This window comes from Lissotriton helveticus, chromosome 11 (genome assembly GCF_964261635.1).
Source record: "Lissotriton helveticus chromosome 11, aLisHel1.1, whole genome shotgun sequence".
Classification (NCBI taxonomy): Eukaryota; Metazoa; Chordata; class Amphibia; order Caudata; family Salamandridae; genus Lissotriton; species Lissotriton helveticus.
In genome coordinates, this window is record NC_136072.1 from 945313307 (window position 1) to 945335690 (window position 22384).

Genomic DNA, 22384 nt, shown 5'->3' on the forward strand with positions numbered 1-22384 from the left:
CACACTGCGGGCTTTACTTCGCACGCAAGGGGGGGTCATGATAAGGGTGATCCCGAAGGCATCGGTAATGTTGCCGCCCCTGGAGACAGACAGGGAGGGTAGATTCGTTCTCTCCAAATGTTGCGGGAAGGGACTGGAATTACTCCTTTAAAATGTCTATGGCCCGAACTATGATCATCCCGTTTTTTATACAAACCTGACGTTGAAGGTCCAACCATATACTCAAGATCACATCTTATGGGGGGGGTGGATTTTAATTTTACCAGACACCTAGCCGTGGACAGATCGGACGGCCCAGACAGACGCCCTTCCGCCTCCGCTAGGGTGGTGGAGACATCGCTACTGAGGTTTGACCTGTCCGCTGTATGGTGACATAGGTTTCCACGCCAAGGCGGCTACACACACTATTCCGCACAACACGATATTCACACGAGGAGAGACTACTGATTTGCCTCCCGGCACTTACTCCAACAGGTCCGCTCATGTACGATCCTTCTCCGCACATATTCTGATCACTCCACACTATTATTAACTCTTGCCTCCCCTAAGAAACGAATCCCCCCGTTCTTATAGAGTTTTCCGCCCTACTCTCTTCTTGACGCAGTTTTTATGAGGAATTAGCCAGGTCCATAGAGACGTTCTTTGAGGTGAACGTGGGATCTGTAGACTCCTTCCAAACTGTTTGGGAGGCTTTTTAGGCATATATTCGGGGGATTTCTATTTCTAAACATGTGGGGGTTCTTAAATCGATACGTGGTAGTTTGGCGACCCTGGAGCGCAAATTAAAGGACCTGGAGGCCTCTCGTGAGACAGTCCAGAATGAGGACTTTACTCGAGATCTAGCACACACACTTTGGTAATACCACGAGGAAGCTGATGCGGAAATTAAGCACCTTGGGAAATATGCCACCGCTAGATCCTATGGCGAGGGCGAGCGGCCGGGAACGGGTCTTGCGCAAATCCTCAAACAGCGCAGGGATCGAAGTACGATACCAGACATTACACCGCAACCGGGGGACCCCCTGCTCACGGAGATACAAGTAGCTGAGAAGTTTCGGGAATATTATGCGGGGCTCTATTCCACCTGGGGACCCGGCTCAGAGGAACGCATTCTTGACTATCTGACCCATATCGAACTTCCATGGTTGTCCAATCTGCACTGGGAATTCCTGCTGCGACCGATAGAACGTGAATAGATAATTCTAGCACTTTCGGAGATGAGAGCAGGGAGCGCACCTGGAAGTGTTGGCCTCACTGTCTCGTTTTATAAGGCGTTCCAGGATCTCTTACTCCCGCATCTACTCACACTGTTTGAAGATATATGTACCTCTGGAACGATACCCCCGACTATGCGAGAGGCTATCTTAGTAGACATGCTTAAGCCGGGGAAACCCCCGGATGAATGCGCCTTGTATAGGCCTTTATCTCTAATGAATTTGGACACAAAAATCTTTGCGAAGTTGCTAGCCAACCGTCTTAGCCCATTAGTCACCACTCTGGTGGCTCCAAAGCAGGCTGGTTTCGCACCTAGCCGGACCTTAACCTATAATCTGCAGACCGTCTTCGTAGCTATGCATCATACACGCCCAGACGGTCCCCGCAGTCGCGGACTTTTTGGACATGGAAAAGGCCTTCGACTCCATCGAATGGCCTTTCTTGAGACCGGTCTTGGGCCGAATGGGAGTTGGGGAGGTCTTCTACAGCTCCTTGCGACACTATATTCCGCCCCCACGGCCTGTATCCGGATCGGATCTTTGGTCACTGACCCCATACAAATCAGCTGGGGTACAGAGCAGGGTTGTCCCCTATCCCCGATACTTTACGCCTTGACGGCGGAATCCCTAGCCTGTGCCCTAAAGGAGTATCATGGACAGAGAGGGATACGGTTTCCAAATTACAGATTAATTGTGTCTACATATGCAGATGACACCCTCCTCTATGTTCGAGAACCCGAGACCAACCTGTCTCCGGTCCTACGAGAGGTGGTCCTGTTTGGCTCCCTTTCGGGCATAAATGTTAATTGGAGCAAGACCACCATGTTTCCCCTTCTTCCAATGTCTACACTCGCTGATGGTTCGCCTGGCATGGGCGGGCAAACAACCTTGCGTGGCCTGGAAAATATTGACTCTACCATACTCGATGGGAGGACTGGGGGCCCCCGATTTTAGATTTATATTATAGGGTGGCCCAGTGATCTCACGCATATCACTGGATGCATGGTCCTACTGACATTCCGCACATTCGGATTGAAATCATTGTTGCTGAGCCCCATACCAGCTCTACTATTCTCGCCGCGCAATAGACGCACTGGTATATTAGCCTCTCTAAATTCGGTCACTGACGCATGGCACTATTTGTTGGACGCCCAAGCCAGTAATTTACTATATGCCCCATTGCCTCGCCTTGATTGGTGCCACTGGCTGACGCCATGCAAGGACAGGGGAGTTATCGTAGCACTGTGGACGCTAAACATGCATACAATAGGGGATCTCTTCGCAAACGGCATTGCCCGTTCCTGGGGGGATGTCACTGAGGGAGAGGAGACTCCATTGACTCTCTCACAATACCAATTCCATAGAGTGAGACGCGCTCTAAGGGAACTGCTTGGAGATGATATGGCAGAACCCCCAGAAGTCACGGCCCTGACCGCTATTATTAAGGCTAAATCGCCTGCCAAGTTGGTGTCCAGGCTATGCCGCACGGCGCTCTCCGCTAGGGACGGTGCATACACCAACCAAGACTGGCGTGCCAGCGGGACCTACAGGTAGAATTGGCTGATGACAAATGGCTGTACTGCTGCTCAAGTACCACACGAATATCGCTCAACGGACGCCATAGACTAGTCCACTTTAAGTTCCTAAACAGGACGTACTGTACACCGGAACGCTTACATCAATATGCGCTCCGCGAGAGCCCGCAATGATAAGGTGCGGGACATTGGTCGCTGACTTCATTCACGTGGCGTAGGATTGCCCGGAGATCGCCGCCTTCTGGGGAGAAGTATTTGCTAAAGTTAACTGCATTACAGATATGGTGCTATCTCCAGATCCGCTTCTAGCTATACTAGGCTATTCCAAATCACTCCCTAAGGCACACAGACGTCTGGTGGACATGGCTTTCCTCTTAGCTAAGAGATGTGTTGCCCTCTGTTGGTTATGTGGACCGACACCTACAATGATACAATGGTCTAGAGACATGTTGTATTGCTGCACACAAACAGAGTCTTACAGCGAGTTATTACCACCCCGTAACAGACTCAAAAACCTCTGGTCCGTGTACGTGTCCAGGAGCCCACACAGACGACCCCTGACCGTGTTGACATTACCCCACGAGTAATAACTACTCCTGATGACTCGGGGTCTGACGCATAGACAGATCACCATTTTTTTTCCCACCCTAATAGTGACCGTCGCTCACTTCCACACCTCCACCCATGAGGGGTGACGAAGATGATGTAGGGCTGTGTCTCGCTCCACAGATGAATCGCCTGAGTGCCTGCGGCGCTAGTTACTATCAACCTTTCATTTCGCAATGTATATTCGCGAGGTGTAACTACAAAACGACTGTATGTAGATTATGTGTCTGGGGCCATGCTAATATCTTTGCACTGCTGTATTGTTTGTTTTTTGTTTTTTTTGCTGTGAAAATACCAATAAACATATTAATTAAAAAAATTAAAAAAAGTTTTGTGTTTGAAATAGCTGTTGTAAAATCAAGCTAAGGAAGAAGGCATAATCCTCGCCTCTGTCCTCAATAGAATTGATACCTACCTATACTAAAGCTAGCCAAATTTCCATTGGCACTTAAATCCCATATTTTCACTCAAGTCGAAGAAACTGGCATTCCTTCTAAAGAATTATTCAAAGCCCTTCATTACTTTGTTTATCATCCCATTGTTCCCAGATTATTCTAGCCTTCCAAGATCTGTGTATTTCCCTAGCAGATTTCTTTAAGGAGAAAATAAACCAAAATTATTGGAAACTTACTGTTAGATCTGGGGGTCTCCAGTTGGCAGAGGTAGGTACCAATGTCCAAATAGGGACCCTTGCTTCTCGTCAGGGTAAGGGGGATACACTCTTTGGATAACCCCTGCTCTCCCCCTTGGTAGCTTTGCACGAGCAGACTGGCTTATCAAAGGCAATGTGTAAAGTATTTGTACCAACACTCGCAGTAACACAGTGAAAACACCACAAATGGAATCTAAACACCAGTTTAGAAAAATAAAGTATCTTTATCTAAACTACACGAGACCAAAACGACAAAAATCCAACATACACAGTTCAAGAATATGAGTTTAAAAGAGTTCTAGGGTTTGTGTCAAAATAATGCACAATTGCGTCACTTTTAGCCTAAAGTACCTGTAGATGCGACAAAAGTTCCAAGTGTAAGCTGCAGCGTTGAAAAACAAGTAATGTGTCACTCCTGAGACCCTGGGGAGGTGAGGCGACAACCCCTCTGCACGCAGCGGGCGTGTTGTGACAAATCCGGTCTGTATGGCGAGTAATGCGATGCCTTGTATGGATTCTGGTGCGCAGATTCGGTAGGAAGCGTCTCGCACAGGCACGATGCGACGATCTTCGGGACGGTGACGATCTCCGGTGCGGCGACGATGCGCGGCGCAACGTTCATCTTCTCCTCTCGCGGCCCCTTGATGCGTTGGCTCTGCGACGATGTTCGCAGCGACGGGATGCGATCCGCAAGCAAGCGATGCAACGGTTTCTCACAGCGATGACAGGCTCTTCTGCAATACTCGCAGCGACAGGAATCTTCCCGCACCGGGGCGATGCGCTCCGCAAGCGAACGATGCGTCGGTTCTTGCAGTGGCAACAGGCGCTGCAACGATCTTCGCAGCAACGGGAATTGTCTCGCACTGTCGATGTGCTCCGCAAGCGAGCGATGCGTGAAAATTGTAGATCTTCTGTTCTTCTTTTCCAGCTCCCCAAACAGCAGGCAACAACTTCCAAAGGCCCCACAAATGGATCAATCAATCTAGGAAGGGCAGAACTCACACAGCAGAGTTCAGGTGGAAAGCTGGGGTGAAGTCCTTTTGTTCCTGGGACTTCTTAACAGGAGGCCAGCTCTTCTCAAGGCCCCTAGCGATCTCTTCAAGCTAGTGGACACAGCAACAGCAAAGTCCTTCCCCTCTCCTTGGCAGAAAAGCAACTGCAGGTCAGCCCACAAGCACACAGCAGGACAGTCCTTCCTCTTCAGTCTTCCAGCTTTCTCCTTGGCAGAGGTTCCTTCTTGATTCCAGGATGATTTAAAGTTCAGGGGTCTGGGTATCCCTTTTTATACCAATATTTCCTTTGTTCTATGAAGGCAGAGAAGCCCTGGACTCTCTCCAAACCAGGTGCGGTCAGTCCTGGAGCACTTTGTTTCTTGACTCCTCCTTTCCTTTGAGAGAGAGAGAGGGGCAGGGTTGTCAGCCGCCCAGCTGGAGGTGGAGCCAGCATTGTGGAAGGCAGGCACAGCCCTATTCAGGCCCCATGTGCAACTCCTCCCACCCATCTACATGCAGATCTCTCTATTCACCACTGGGCTGACCCATCCAGCCTCCTGGAACCACCCCAGCCCCGGTCACTCACAAACCAGACATCAATTCACAAACAGACAGAGGCACACAGAAAGGTTAGACAAGAGAACAGCCACTTTCTAAAAGTGCTGTTTTCAAACACAGGATGTAAAAACCATCCTTCCTAAAAGATAGGTTCCTAAATTCTGAGTTCAGGGATACCAAACTTTAATTTTCTATCTTGCTCCTATGGGAAGATATGCAGGTAAACATTATACACAGCATTCCCCAATATAGCCTATGGGCAAGATAGCCTTTCAATAGTGAACAACGAAAATGGCTGTAATTCACTACCAGAGCATGTCACCTACACTAGTACATGCTCTACCTTTCACATACATTGCACCCTGCCCAGAGGGGGTACCTAGGGCCTTGCATAGGGGTGTCCAATGTGTACAGAAAGGGAAGGGTTAGGCCTAGCCAGTGTGGACACTGGTCAGGTCAGCATGGCAGTTAGCAACTGCACACAGGCACTGCGGTGGCAGGCCTGAAACGCCATTTTAGGGCTACTCATGAGGGTGGCACAATCAGTGCTGCAGGCCCACTAGCAGCATTTGAATCACCAGCCCTGGCACTTTACTAGGGACCTACTTGTAAAAAAATATACATGCCAATCATGGGTAACCAGCAGTGGTAAAGTGCCTACAGTAAAATTGCCAACAACCACGGGTCAGGAAAAACAAAGGAGGAAGAAGCAAAAAGTTTGGGGATAACGCTGCAAAAAGGGCCATTTCCAACACTTACTATTTCTGCTGATCAGTCTGTTGAGGTGCTAAACTATAACTTTCCCTCTCACATTTGTGTCTGCAGTTTAGAAACGCGTGTACCCATTTCTCTTGAGCATATTTAAAAGACTTTAGAAAAAAAGCCAAATCTGGCTCCCCATGAATTACAGCCCTACTCTCCCAACCAGATTGCACCCACTGTCAGGTACTGTTTAATTTATCAGAAATCAGCATATGTTGTACCTAAACAAAAGAAGGCCAATGTTGCAAATTATTGGCCCATTTTGTTGCTTCTGCTCCAAAAACTCAACTTCCAGCCTATCTTGAAAAGAATAAGATCTGGACCCATCGCAATCTGGTTTCAGATTCTCTTGTAGTACTGAGACTGCCTTAGTTGCGGTTACTGATTCCATAAGACTCTCCTTGGACAAAGGTACTCCATCTATGCAGGTGCTGCTGGCTTGATCTACAGTCTTTGAGACTGTGCCGTACACTAGGCTGATTGGGCACATTCAAGTCTCAAACCATGATGATTGATACGTGGGTATCGCAGGGCTCTTGCTTAAGCCCCACATTGTTTAACATCAATGATTCCCCCCCCCCCTCCCCAGCTACCATCACTAGAACCTTTTAATTTGAATTTATATCATAATCTGATGATACTCAGCCTATTATCTATTTTGATAAAGACAAGGATATATTCAAGGACCAATTCTCCAATGGCATGAAAGCGGTTGCAGAATGGATGGTAACAAACTGCTTGCAACTAAATGCCAATAAACCCGTGATCATGCTGTTTGGGAAGGCCCTGCAACCTTGGTTTTCGGAGTGGTGACCTACAGAACTAGGCCCTGTTCCTACGCCCAAGCAGATAGTTAAGAATCTTGGTCTTAAAATAGATCAGTCTTTATATAAGAGAGACCACAGTGTTGCCATTAGTGGTAACTACTTCAATATGATGCATCTGCTGAAGAAAGCTGTTTCTTATCTTCCACTTTCTACCAGCAAAAGTCTTGTTCCGGCTCTGATTATTATCAAATAAGATTATAGCTTACTTGCATCAGAAAATGAGACTCTAATGCCTCAATTACAATGGTCCAAAATACAGCGGCGTGGCTTGTTTGCAATCTCCCTTCTGGTTCTGACTTTGAACCTTTACTGAGAGCCCTGCATTGGCTGCCAATTAAGAAAATACTTTATTTTTTTTTAATTTGCTATCTAGCACATAAATCACTAATGGGTAATTGTCCCAGCTACTTATTTCAGAAACTCAAATGCTACTGTCCAGTTAAGAATCTGCTTTGCAAGAATGAAGCCTTGCTTAAGATTCTTTGTGATCGACTGACAAGATGTGGTGGCAGGTCTTTTACTTAGCTTTCATATCTGCATCTGTTCTGATTATGTTAAATTCAGGAAAGTGATTAAAACCGTTCTATTTTTATCTCGGCATTCTGTCTTGCCTGTGTTTATCTTTAGCATTGAGATACCTCTTCGGAGGTGATTTGTGCGCTAAAGTAAGCTGTATTAACATAACATATTAGCAAAGCACAGAGTTGATTGATGTTGAAATGCTGTTGGAGTATTAACAAGTGCGACAAGGTCCTTTGTAAGATTACTCTGATTTTCCCCAAGTCCACCCTGGCAGTGGCCTTTCCATCAAAAAAGATGTACACATTACCAGGAAAATTGTATCTGAACAAAATACACCTTTGTATTAACCCCTTCTTTTTGTTTATATAAATGCATGCCCTTGTTGCCCTTCACTGGTGATCTTAACTTTGCTCCACATTTATACATGTATCCGCTTAATTTCATCAAGGAGAATAGTTGGGCTCGCCACTTTCTGAGCTTTTGCCCACAATTGCATGCTATCCACCAAATCAAATGCAGTCATATAGTGAATATATGCCTATAATACCACAGAGTATTTTTCAGTAAGTCTACAGAGTTAAAAGTTACCCATTTCGATATTTCCTGTCAGAACTCGGTCTGCTCTACAGGAAGGTCTTTGTTTTCCTCAACTGATTCTAGGAGACAAATTAAAATACATAGTGTCAAGATTTGAAATTCAAGTATTTATTTTAAGAGGTTAAGGTGGGATTTCAACAAGGAATGCTGTACTTGGCAATAAAACCATGGTACAACAGGTCATTGACTGATTAGATTGCAGTAGGCATATTTTTATGTAATATAGACGTTGCACTTGGATTAAGAGACTAAGTGCAAAAGTCAGACCCCATTCTGGTGCGTGGATCCTACAGGGCTGACCGGAACCACAGGCTACATCTATGATGATTGGGGGCATGTGCCATTGGTGTTCATCTTACTATGGCTTGTCAAACTCAGCCAAGTACAATGAGCAGTGAAAATCTTTCCAAGGAGGTAGTGTGGGGGCCAAAAGCTTAGAACTCATCATACACTGTAATGCACTGTTCAGCCCATTGCTTATTTTTGTAAAAAGACATTATTTTAATATCAAAGTAAAATAAAATGCCACACAGTGCAACAGCGTCTCCGCTACAGGTTCTGATCTCAAATACGATTCCTAGTCAAGTGTTGCATTGATTGTAATGCTGTTTTCCCATTCCAGAAAGCTCTCTTAATGTCTTCGGAGACTTATAGAAGACTACCGGCATAGATTAGCCATAGGTGCAATGCACTAGCAATTACTCCATAATTTGTAGATCAGCTCAGGCAATTCTTGCCAGAAGTGATCACTCTGAAGCTGAAGTTCAGACACTTCAGCTTCGTCTTTCAGCACCAAGAGCGGGAACATGTCTTCAGATGACGGAAAGATCTTCGTGGGCGGCCTGAGCTTCGACACCAACGAGCAGGACCTGGAGCAGCACTTCTGCAAGTACGGCGCCATCTCCGAAGTGGTGGTGATCAAGGACCGCGAGACGCAGCGCTCCCGGGGCTTCGGCTTCGTTACTTTTGAGAACCAGGAGGATGCGAAAGACGCCCTGAAGGGCATGGACGGCAAGACCCTCGACGGACGACAGATCCGAGTGCACCAGGCCGGCAAGTCCGACAGGAGCCGGGGCTGCTACAGAGGAGGCTATGGAGGCAGCGGCGGCGGACGGGGCTACTCCCGCGGCGGCCGAGGGCGAGGCGGAGACCGCTACAGCGGCGGCAGCCGCTTCGAGTCCAGGAGCAGCGGCGGGTACGGAGGCGGTGGATACAGCGGCGGATACAGCTCCAGGGACTCTTACAGCAGCGGCGGTGGCCAAAGCAGCGGGCACGGAGGCGGCTCCTACAGAGACAGCTACGACAACTAAACGCTCGCAATGATAACAATCTTCTCGACTCAAGATCGTCCTTCCAATGGCTGTATTTATAAAGATTTTTGGAGCCTCGCTGATTCGTTGTCCCGTACCTGCTTTTTTACTGTATTAATTTGTCTGCTCATGTAAAATATGCAATGTTTTCTAAAACAGTTCTGTAATCGCACTCGGTATTTTTCTCGAGAGCAGACTTACATGGCCCAGATTACTTTACGCCTATAAACTTCTACTGTTACCTGTTGTGGATCCCGTAGAAAAGAGTGCATCAATGTTGACGTTTTACAATATATGCATAGTTAAAGGGGCCTGCTACTGCAGGTGACCGTGCTTACATTCCTACTACTATCAGACCTCCTATGGAAGGTCTCGTTTTTTTTTTGTTTTTCCCCTTAAAAAGTGAATTTTTGAATTGGTTCAAAGTTGTATTCGTTCAATTTCTTGGTGGCTTCACGGAGCCTATTCAAAATCTGAAACTATCAAAAAAAAAAAAAGTGATCACTCTGACAACACTTTGTCTTCTCCCAGCATATTTACTTTTGCTCAATAAATTCAGACCTTCACTTTTAGGCCCCACTTTAACCGCTATGGGGACCTTACTTGTACTACCTTGACACGTCTGCTCATCGGACTTGTACCGATGTGTAGGCTTTGTGATGTGGGACCTCATTGGTAGTCTTCCTCTGGACTTAGACCGCTGGGGTTGAAAAGCACGGCAAGTCTGCCTGGCGGGACCCTGCTTTTGGAATTTGTAGCTTCCAGGCTGGGATCAGATTGGTGGTTGTCTTTAGCAGTTGTGATCTCCTGGCTGGTTTCAGTCAGGTACTTGCCTTCAGCAGTTATATCCTCTGGATGAGAACAGGGCTTTTTCTTGGGTGACGACAGCTCCCTAGTCAGGTACACCAACATCAATCAGTCACAGCATTAGTCCTTTGGGCATGCTGCAGGGGTGACGAAGGGCGCAATGTTGCTTTTAAGCTTGATTTCTTTGTGTCAACTATGGGAACTGCACTGAGAGACCCTCACAACACAGGTTGGTCCCATCATCTCTCCTGATGGGAATCAGCTGCTTGTTTGTGTTTTTCCTGGACAGTCTCCCCTTCTACAGGTCTAGGTATTCTCCATCCCTCACTTAGTAACAGGCAGTCGGGTGCCTAGGAATTAAGCAGACCATCAGCTTCTGCTGCAGTCTGTACAGAGTTTGGGTGATGTTTCCTTAACTATGGTTGACTGACGGTCATACAGACACCAGCCCTGGTTACACAGCAGCTCTTTGAATACTCTGTGCAGCGTTTCATTACATGGTTAAGAAGAACTTGGAACTGGGGAAAAAGTGGGGTGCTTTGGGTCCTACTTTTCTACTCCAGGTAGCATATAGTCATCCACTGTCTTAAGATTTGGAACCAGTTTGTAATTGTAATTATATTTATATTGTGTTGACTACCCTTGATGAGGTGTCAAGGAGAAAGGCCAGTATTGGGGAGAGGCAATCTGAACAGGAGAGAGAATCTGTACTAGCAGAGTTTGGTTAGCAGGTGACCGTAACCCAATTGTTGCGAGATGAATGAAAAGGCATTACAGCTTATTGTGAATATCTACATACAAAGTGACCTTAAGAAAAAGACGTCCAGGCCAAATATACCTTCCTACTTGGCATATGTTGGAGCAACTAAACGCCAATTGAAATCTCCTGATTTGGACTAGCTATTCTATCATTGTTATCAGCTTTTGAAATGCTGTTCATCTGAGAGCCAGGACTTATCTATTTTCAGAATTTACACATATCTCGAATTCACCTGCTATTCTTTGCCAAGGTCAGGACAGTTATGAACTATGACTGTAATGAGCCCTCTCCAGGAATCCCCCTCCTCCCCCACACTCCCAAATGTGGGTGAGCCATAAACGAGCTTCTGGTGCATGCCTCATTGAGGGATAATAGTGTACAAATCTTTTGATGAGACTAGAAACTGTTGGTAGGCGAACTACCCTGGCCTCAAAGGTGATATGTTCCTACACGTATCTGCTCAAACAGAGGAATATCCAGGAGATCTGGTGGTAGCATCCCCAGCATGGCTTGAAAAGCCAAATCTTCTTCTTCTAGCTAAACCAGGCAGCTAGAGAAATCCGAGCACTTCAGCTGGGAATTGAGAGGAAAGTTTGTGTAGGAGTGTGTGTTCAGGGATAGACAGGGAAAGGTTTATAGTGCTGTCTACACTTATTTTGTTGCAAGTGAGTGTAGTAAAATATGTTCAATACATTAAGAGAATGCACTACATAGGGTGTCAGTGAGCAATTCCCACAGTAAAGAATACAAGGTACTGCGTACAATACATTTCTTAAATGTGGTGTGCACAGTAGGGGTAATTTAGTGTGCAACAGTCTTTCTTCGTGGCATGGATTATGCGTCTGTAACACAAAAATACCAATACATTCACTTGCCAACCAACATCACAACAAATTGTGACGGGGGGGCTTTCAAGAAGGACTAACTAAAGCACAGATCAACTAACTGTCTTAAGCAATTAATCAATGTGCATTAATGAAAACACCACAACAGATGTTTCAACATAGTTTAAAAACAAATTGGCCTCCACATCAGGCATAGCAGCGGGCTCTTGATTAGTTTCTACAGTTGCTGACAAGTCGAGCACCTAAAGCCTGCATGGATAACCCACATTGGCACCACTGAGAGAGGCCACTTATAGCATGGTCATTACAGTCAAACTTTCATCACCACCAAAAAACATATTCCACAAGAAAGCTGCTAGCTGCTGACTTTAAGCACAAGCCCTGTTACTACACTAGGCTTGAACAGACACAAACAAAAAATATGAGATGGCCGCCAGCTGAAACCACATTTGCTTGAGGGCATGGCAAATGAACGAACCTACACTAGGAAAATGTGGATGGAAAATGCTGAATTTATGTGTGGCATCAGTCTGGTTTTAGAAAACATTAGGTCGGGCCACGACTCAAATCCGCTGAAGGTAGACACGAAGTTCCCTTTGCAAACGAATCAAGTGCATATTAGTCATCTCAATAGTGTTGGAATTGGAGCTTTGGAGTGCCATTAGTCATCCATTGGGGTACAACTGAGCAAGATAAGTTTTATTTGCACATATATTTAAAACAATTCAATGTTGGTACTAAAGTATGCATAACATTTTAACATATATGTTGAAGCTAGACAAAGCAATGGGAAAACCAGTTCTCTGCCAACATGGGATAGTAAGAGCAGGTGTTAAAGAGCAGACTGAACAGTTTCTGTTGAAGAAGGCACTTTTAACAGCACTGTGCGTCTGAAAATGTGCAAAGGATGATGCATTTTAAAAGCTCACTACATTTAAAAAAAAAAAGAAAAATAGCGTTCTATGATAAAATAGCTGTTTATTTTTATTTTTTTGTGTTCCAAATTGATTGATTGATGTGAAGGGATGACCTCGTGATGACCCTTATGAGTGAACATGAAGACTCCTCAAATAAGGAGTTACCAGCTGGACTAAAAGCCAGGCCATCATTGGCCACCAATAAATCTGCCTCACAAGACTTCCCACCAAGCCAACGATGGCTCTAATCATTGGGGTCCCGTTTTTTTGGTACATGCTAAGCTTTTGGGACCAAAATAAAGGCCCCACAAAGGAAGAAAACGAGTACCACCAAGCTGACAGCATGGTACAATCTGTGCAGGTGACATGCATTTATGCATCCCTCCAGAAGACACATGCGAGAGCAGTGGCCACTTAATGCACGCTGCCACACTAATCACTGGTGTAGTGGGGATGGAACAGTTGTGAGTGAATTATTTAGTACGCAATTAACTATTAGTATCATAAAAGGATATGATAGACCAAATCAAGGCTTACTCCAACATGCACGACACATGGACCCTCTCAACACAGGTTACAGTCGTAGTTAAGATTAGCAGCTCTGTGGTGCTAAGTCAGGGGTGTATGGTGCATGGCCAGCTTTCAGTATAAGGGACACATTTGGTGTACAAAAGAGCATGGTGTTATGTCCATAGCACGTGATGTATATGGTGCTTGATGCAAGTATGGTGTTATGTACACGGCACATATGATGTGTAGGGCTGTGGCACATGTTTTATGCAAGTGAGGTGTACATTATATTAGGTGTTATGTACTTGGCACATGATGTGTAGGGTATGCTTGGTCCCTTTTTAGGATGGCTTTTGCCAGAAAAGGGCCATTTCCTTACCTTGTTGGAGCAACGCGTACCACGAAGCGCAGAGGGTGGTCATGACCAACATGGCCGAAAACACAAGGTGCCTCCAGGACCATATCCCTGCTCTGCTGCTACTGGGCACCAGCTTTGGGGGGTGTTCCCTTTCAGATGTCATGTAATAGCTATGGTACAGTCTTTTTACAAGGTGAATGCTCTCACAGGAGGTAGTGATGAGGAGGGCTCAAAGCAGGTGTACCCAAGACAAGGGAAAAATGAAGTGTGAGATCTCTGCACTTGGCTATCATGAGAATACCTGAAGCAGCAATCAGGGTAAACCAAAAGTATAGGTTCTGCCTAGACAGAACAACAGAAAACCATTGACGTACCCCTGTGCCCTTTATTAATCAAATGGCATTGCTCAGGAAAAAAAATCACCAGCTCCTTGCTAGTAGAACTTCATTAAGGACAGCCTATTGTTTGTTCCTAGAAAGCATTCCACCCATTTTTCATACCTATACCAGTGCTGATTCCTGCATGAGAAGTTTTAGAGCAAATGCAAATTAGCCTGCAGGGACTTCAGACAGGGAAAAGCTAACTTTCTGAAAGTTACTTTTCCTCAATATTTATTTGAAGTCCGGCTTCACAATTGAATTGAATTCTCGATAAATATTCAAAAGAGTTGTTTAATAACTTTTCTAGCTAATCCCGTTCCCGAGCAACAGTTTTAGGATTCTTAATCTGTACTCTGGTTTTAAACAAAGGCCTGCCACAGTGAAAAATAGCTCTGGATGCTAGTCGCTGAAAGGGCATGCTAACATTACATTTCTACATGTCCTGCTTTTAAATACATGCCATGCTCCCTGCCCTGTGGATTAAAATACCTTTATAGGGGTGATTTCTTAACATCTAAAAGGAGGTTTTGATTTGTTCAAAGGGTTTATTTTAACAGGTTGAATGGCAGTGTTTAAACTGCCACAGTCTAAAGACTACAGCAGTAGGCCTGAAACTATCCTTGCACTGCCACTGCAGTGGATAGCACAATTGGGTACAAGAGATGCTGCAGTTCACTAGTGATATTTAACTTGCAGGCCCTGGGTAACTCTTTTTCCATATGCTAGGAACTTCTAACACAAACATTATAAGGTCCTGAAAAAGAAAAACATGAGTGTAAGCACATGAACACCAATGGCTCCTGCAAAAAATCAGAATGTAGAAAAATACACTAATTTAAAAGAGACAAAATCTCTCAGGACCAGGCAGTCCCCAATTGAGATTGATGGTCTCAAGATTTAATCCCCTGTAAGAGCTACCCTCTGATGTGCGAATCCATCAGCAAACCTTTAATTTCCAAATAACTTGAAGGGCATTTGTTTAAAAATATTTGCAAATTCTTTCTTATCATTCAAAGTCTAGGTTATGTGTGGGCTCTATTGTATTTGAATGGTATACCGTTGTTTCCTGACCACATGTGATTGTTTCAGATTCTGAGACAGTAGGATGAGTACAAGTTATTACTTGCAATAGAACCCCACACTCTGAGGCCCAGAAACTATTTGGATTAGAAAGTAACGATTACACTGAATTAGCTCTTTCTGAGACTCAACAAACCTTACCCTGGAACCTTCAGTTTTCAAAAGAAACTGTACCCTTGGCCCTTCTCTGGTAGTACTCCAGACATTTTCTCCATAAAACCATGTGTTACTCCTGCTGTAGTTTTAAAAAAACCCTCTAAATGTCATGTATTCTAACAATAATTCCAAGTGTGAGCTGACCTTCAATCAATCACTTGTCAACTGTCTTTACCACTCCCCTTTACCATTGTTAGACTATTTCTGTCAATTCAATTCAATACCTGTATTTGGTCACTTTTTGTTTAAACTTCTGTTTATTAGATAGCAACAGTTTATTATTTAATACATCACCACATTCTTTTATACATGGCAATAGTTCTAGGCATTGCAGTGACTGTTACCACATTTATGACCAATTTTCTTAGAAAGCTGTACAATACTCACTCCACCCGGGGCCCAATTTACTCTTTGCTCTCATGCAGCGTGGACACTACCGGCACAAGCACAGGGCGACACATGGACTTCCCCTGTGAACATTCCATTTACTCCAGACTCTTTCCCACTTCTGAAAACAATCTCTACTCTCATAGATTGCCCTCTCTGCCACCATGCACCAGCCCATGTCTCTTCCAGTCCCTGAGAGTTGGTGTGGATTCAGGCTCACACAAATGAACTGTGTTGCGCTTAGCAGTCATCATGCCCAAGGTCACCCAAGTCTGGTCCGCGTGCACCAGGACAATAGCCTTCCACACATTAAGGAGGTACCACTTAGCTGAAAGCGACAGGTTCTCACCACAAACCTCACTCATGCACGACTCCACCGAGTCCCAATAGGTCTGGATCCTCGGGCATTCCCAGATAATATGATAAAAAGTACCTTCCTGACCACAGTGTCTGCAACACATCTGGTTCGACCGCTTGCCCTTTTCTACCAACGTGTTACAAGACGAGTAAACCCTGTGAAGTATTTTGAGATGCACCAGTCTGAAACGTGTCTTAATGGCCACCACCCTGGGCGATCCCAAGGCCTCCTGCCAGCCGTCTTCATGCATATCAACTAGGTCCGCTTCCCAGCGTTCTCGCAGTCGCAAAAGTGTATCAGGGAAGTAGTAAATGAGTTTTTCGTATGTGAGAGGAGATTGCCCTGTTAGTAATGTGGTCCTCCAACAATCTATTCTCTAGTGATGACGACTCTGGGAAGTCCTCGCCTCGGGGTAGCTCAGCCTGGAGAGCATGTCGAATTTGCAGATAGAGGAAGGTCTCAGCAGGAGCTAAGTTATAGGTCCTCTGCAAATCTCGCTCATCACAGTCTGGAAGGAGGAGTGGTGTTTGCCTATAGATGACAAACACCACTGATTTGGACAAATTGATTGTATATCAAGAGTATCGACCAACATTGATGAAGATGTTCAGTGGTCTGACAATAGAGGACTGCGGAGTGGCCACGTAGAGGAGGATATATTCAACATATAGCGATATTCTGCCCTCCCAGTCCTCTGTCCAGTTTATACTGCAGATCAATGGGTCTCTTCCGACCCATACCACCAAGGATTCAAGAATTATGGCGAAAATAAGGGGAGTTAGGGGGCAGCCCTGCCAGGGTCCTCTCTTGAGGGGGAAAACTCGGGACACCCTCTCATTTACCACCACCTACGCCAAAGTTTCAGCATAGAGCAGTTGCACCCAGGACAGAAAGCCAGGACCAAAACCCATATGTTTTAGTACAACAAAGACATATGGCCACACCACTGTATCAAATGCCATGTGTGCATCGAGAGAGAGAATCACTGCATCCTCACGGATTCTATGTATTTGTCCCAAGACTCCGTGAAGCTGTTGCAAGTTAAGAGTTGTGTTGTCACCCAGCTTGAATCCCGATTGGTCTGGGTGGACCAGTTTCAAAATGATTGGAATAAGGCGAAGTGCCAAAAGTTTGCCAAGAATCTTCGCCTCAGCATTTAATAATGAGATAGGCCGATAGGAGGCACATCGCCCCACTGGTCTGCCCTCTTTGTGTATTACCACTACAGAGACAAGCCTCTGATCCTCACGGAGTGCGATCTTAGGGCGGCTATCTTCGAACATCTTCAATAAGTAGGAAGCTGCGGTGGGTGTTATGCGTTTATATAATTGTATAGGTAGGCCATTAGGCCCCAGTGCCTTGCCTGAGTTTGTGGCTCGAATTGCTTGGTTACCCTCATCCTCCGTGAGGTCGATTTCCAAGAGTGTCACTTCCTCAGGTGAAAGAGTCTGGAGCGGCCGATCTGCCAAAAAGTTTCGGGACTCCTGCTCTGTGGCCGTGTCTCCATAAGCATATAGGCGTAAGTAGTAGGTTGCGAATGTATCCATGATCGCCTGAGGATCGCGCAAACGCTCCCTGTCGTCCGAACATATTGCTGCCATCCACCGGTTTGCCCTTCCATGCTTATCCAGCCATGCAAACAGTTTCCCTGCTTTGTCCCCCCATTCATACACCTGGCCCAAGCCGCCTCAGTCACTTAACTTTGTATTCTTCTGCTTGAGGTTTTAGTGTTGTTTCTCCATTCTCATTACCCTTCAGCTGAGCTTCCTGGTCTAAAATATCTTGTTCGAGGGCCTCTATCGCAGCTCGCTTGTCGCGTTTGATCCCCACCATCAAAGAAAGTGCACGACTCCCTAATCACTGTTTTATAGACCTCCCAGAGTGTCTCCGAAGAGGTAACCAAGTGCGCCTTTTCTCTGAAGTACAGGGTTGTGACTTTTATGAGACCTTCCCTTACACCTGGGACTTTAAGATACCAGAGAGTTATGGCGATTACCCTCTTGGTACATGGAATGCCTATTCTGTATCTCAGTCATACGGGGAGTGATCAGAGATTTTCCTCACCAAGTGCAGCACATCATGAAAATTTGAAAGGTGAGAAGCCAATGATATAATAAAATCAATACGGGAAAGGCTTCCATGTGACCTTGAATGAAGTATACTGTTGTGTGGTGGGGTCAAAGGCTCTCAAGATATCAAGAATGCCCAGTGCAACGAGAAAATCTGCCTGCTGGATGATTGTGGGCAGATGGTCTTTTATTACATAGTACCATATTAATATTCCCCCTCCCAATCAGGAGCCCTGCAATGGGCAATTGAAGCATAAGGGCATAAGGAAGGTTAGCACCATGCAGAGCCGTGGGCCATAGACAGATAGAGTAATAATTGTCTCCCGTTCCCATGTACCAGAAAGGACTGCGTATCTACCTAGATTGTCCGACCAAGACTTGTTGACAGCGAGGGGGAACTGTTTTTTGAGTGGCACACCATGCCCATGTAGTCGGAGGTGTGGCCAGCATGAACCATAATTTTGTACCCCCAGCGATCAAGGGTCCTGAAGGCATTGCCCATGAGGTGAGTTTCCTGCACTAGGATTACGTCAGGGGAGTATTGTTTGATATATTGGAGTACTACTCCATGTTTAATCTTGTCCCCCAAACTGTTCACATTCCAACACAGTAGGCTGAGCTCCGGGATGGACGTGCCTTCCATAGTGGTCATTCGCAACCATGCAGTGTCTCTCCCGGGCACACACGGTTCGACCTCCCTGGAATGCCAGGCCGGATTCGTCCAGTTTTAGCTAGCCATGTCAATTGAGTCAGAGCAGTGTATGAAAACTGCCATTCTCGAGTCAAAGTGAATGAAAAGAAAGAACCCATTAAACAACACCCTACCCCCTCTTGCCCACCCCATTGGTTACCAGTGGGAACCCTAATAGAAATAACAATAGAAATACCCGCTTCCCTGCATGATGGACCCAAAACTGCCCGCCCGCTAACTCTGCAGAGCTCCTGTAGCCCCAGCCCAACATATTAAACTCTGGTGACCGCGGACCTCCCTACGAACAGGCCCCCCCATCCCCATAGTGAAAAAAAACTGTTTAACCATTAGACCAGGTAGGATAATAATGCGATCTTGGTAGTTAAACAAGGTTAATGCCCACAATGTAGTATCTACTGCAGAGTAAGGGGCGTCCCGACAGTCAGAGCAATTAAGAGATCTCTCGCCCAGGTTCCTGGGTATTCAAAGCATCCCATCCCCAGGCCATAGTACAGTTACATTGCTGTCCGCCACCGCCATCAAAGAGGAGTACACCCCCTATATGTTTGTGATCCAGTCAGACAGTCGGTACTCCTGTTGTTGAACCGCAGCCTAATCTACTAGTGAGCTTCCTCCTGTGGATTGTCCTCCAGATGCCACTGATCTCCTCGGTCTCCCTTCCGCGCCCCATGCCCGGGGCCTCCAACTGTTCGCCATCCCTCAAGTCATTCCCAGTCTTCCTCCGGTGTTAAGAAGAACCATGCCTTACCCTCGGATTCAATTCGCAGCCTAGCTAGGAGCAGCATTGAGAAATTTACTTCTTTCTCCCTCAGGGCCTTTTTCACCTCTACAAAGCTATGTCTCTGCCTCTGCACCTTCAATGTGAAATCCAGGAAAAAGGTTATGGGTGCATTATCATTCACCATTGGTGGATCTGTGCGAGCTGTCTGGAGCAAGACGTTCCGGACCCAGAAATTAAAGAGATGGGCAAGGATGGGTCTTAGTGGAGCGCAGACGCCCAACCGGCACTCGGTAGGCCCTTTCTACAGAAAAATACTTGGAGAGGCCGCTGGGCTGGAGATGCTAGAGAATAAGGTCCTCCACAAATAGATCTGTGGGTGGTTCTTCTGCTTGTTCAGGGGCTCTCTGAAAGCGGACATTACACCTGGATTTGCCCTCATAATCCTCAAGCCTCTAGTCCAGAATCTTGTTAGAGGCCTGCAGCTCACCAACTTGGACCTTGAGAACCTTTGTGTGCTGAAGCAGCGTCACTGCTGAATCCTTCACCTCCTTGACTCTTTCCCCCATGTTGCAGGGATCTGCCTGCATTAGTGAGACCTCTGTTGTAACCGAGTCCATGTGCAATTCCAGCCAGTGTATGTCCACCATAATGTCATGAAGAGACAGAGTGACACCTCCAGATGCTTGCGAGGTTGTCGGAGAGGTTTGATCCTGGGAGCCCTCCTGAGTCTCAGGACCTCTGGGAGCGAAATCTGTCAAGTTTGGGCTGGTGGGATCCTCGCATATTCTTTCCGCCTGTCATTCTGTTGGTGCAGATGAAGTAGAACTGGTGTGGGACTGATGGGACACTGGGATACTCGCAGCTGCCTGCCAGTTAACACATGCATTCACCGCAAGTGGCCCGTCTGGTTTCTCACTGCGTTTCTCCCTTTCCACCAGTATCTGCAAGACCACAACACTTTAGTTGAGTTGCAGAACGTCCCTTCAGGACGCAGGGCCCGTGCAGTGAGCAGGGCCTGTTGCCTGGAGGAGCAGAGGCGGAGAGAGGGAAAAGTTCCAGCCCCCGCACCCCAGCAGTCAATGGGGTGTCACTGGGGATTTTAGGAGTAGAATATTAGGGTTAAGGGAATATTAAGTTAACTTTTTTAATAAATTGATTATATTGTATTTCGAGTTTGGTGGTTGAGACTAAATGGGAATATTCATTTTGGCCTGCAGAGTGTAATTGGGGTTGGGTATGGTGTTGTAAAAGTAAGTAAGAGTTGATGTTTCTGTGGGTCCTAAAAGATATCCAAGGGAAACCCTAATATTCTACTGTTGAGTAGTACCCTGTTCCCTTGGCTGGTGGGGCCACTTCTCTTTTTTTGTACACTGGAGATTTCAGGGCTATAGAGCACAATCAAGGGATTCTCACGTAACTTTAGAGTGTCCAGTATAGTGTCTCACCCAAGCAGATTCTGGCAGGGCCTAGAATGGCTACTCTCTTCTCACCATCATCAAGGCCTCTGCTTAGAGTGGCCTATGTTGCTGTTTGCTCCTGTAGTTTGCCTCTAAGTGCCCTCAGCATAGCTCTGATCCCTTCCTCCACCTCTTTCCCCCAGGACCGCTGCATATTTCAATCGGCCCGCCACCGTGAGGGAGACCCACACCGGCGGTCTCCTCAGGCTGTCTCAGACCGCTCCGGCTCTCACCTCCTTCGCTGGTTAACCCGCACGGACACCCCTTCACTGCTGCAGTGTGATTCTGGGCCGCAGCCGCTGATGGGGCGGTGGGGGTGGCAGGCGACTTCAGGCCCAGCTGAGTGAAGCGGCACACCGCAGGCACGGCAGACTAACTCATGGGCAGTATTTCCCAACAGTGCCTGCCTCCTGAAGCAATCTGTGCACCTGAGCCTGGGGCTCCGCCTCACCACACAGGCCCCACTGTATTTCGATGTCAGGACATGTGGTTATGGTATCCCCATATGCCCGCCAACCCTACGGTGGTCTGGGTTGCGGCTAGGGGCCGGATTAAGCAGCTTAATGTAGGGGATGAGGTGGAAGGACTATGGAGCCGCTCTAGGAAGCTGTCATCTTCATTGAATGTAGGCTACGCCCACCCTATTTGGTTACTTTTTGAACCATAATATACAAGAACTAAAACAATTAGTAATAAAATATACAATACAATCAATATAAAATACATGTTAAAATGGGTAAAACCCAATTAATCTTTCCGCAGGTTCCTAATGTTCATTATAATTCTTAAAAGCAGGTTACACTCAAAATTGTAAACTCATTGGAAAAATCTAAAAAATATAAGTGCAGGATGTACTTGAGAAAATCCTTTGCCCTTTAAAAGTGGTTTAATAAAAGGTCTTCTATGTTCAGTATATAATTTACAGAGCATCACAAAGTGTAGTGTGTCCTGCAGAGACAGATTGTTGCAGCTCCAGGGACCTATAGACCCAGGGTCAAAACATTGTTTGGGAAAAGCTCACTACAGATGCAAAAGATTTAGTCTAAAACTAGTGACAGAAAAAGATCTCTATTCTTTTTAACAAGGGCAAGGTAAGGCTCCATTGTCGGAGTTCTTTTCAGTAATGTGTATCTCCAGACCGAAGGTTTCACCAGTTCAGTCTCTCCTCGATACATAGATATCCCTGTTAAAATGTTATCCTTTACCCACTTTCTTTCGGAGTTACAAATGTTACCAGGATTGTTAAAAAGCTCCTCCCTCCACAATAACAAAATGGAATCCTTATGTAGTTA

At 46.1% G+C, this 22384-nt stretch overlaps 1 protein-coding gene and 1 pseudogene across 1 annotated transcript in view; both read left to right on the top strand.

The window, feature by feature from the left end:
* PITPNB (phosphatidylinositol transfer protein beta) overlaps positions 1-22384 on the top strand; it is a 463503-nt gene that overhangs the window by 107532 nt on the left and 333587 nt on the right. The gene's annotated exons all lie outside the window — the stretch shown is intronic.
* Positions 9061-9816, top strand: LOC144791355 (cold-inducible RNA-binding protein B pseudogene; annotated as a pseudogene).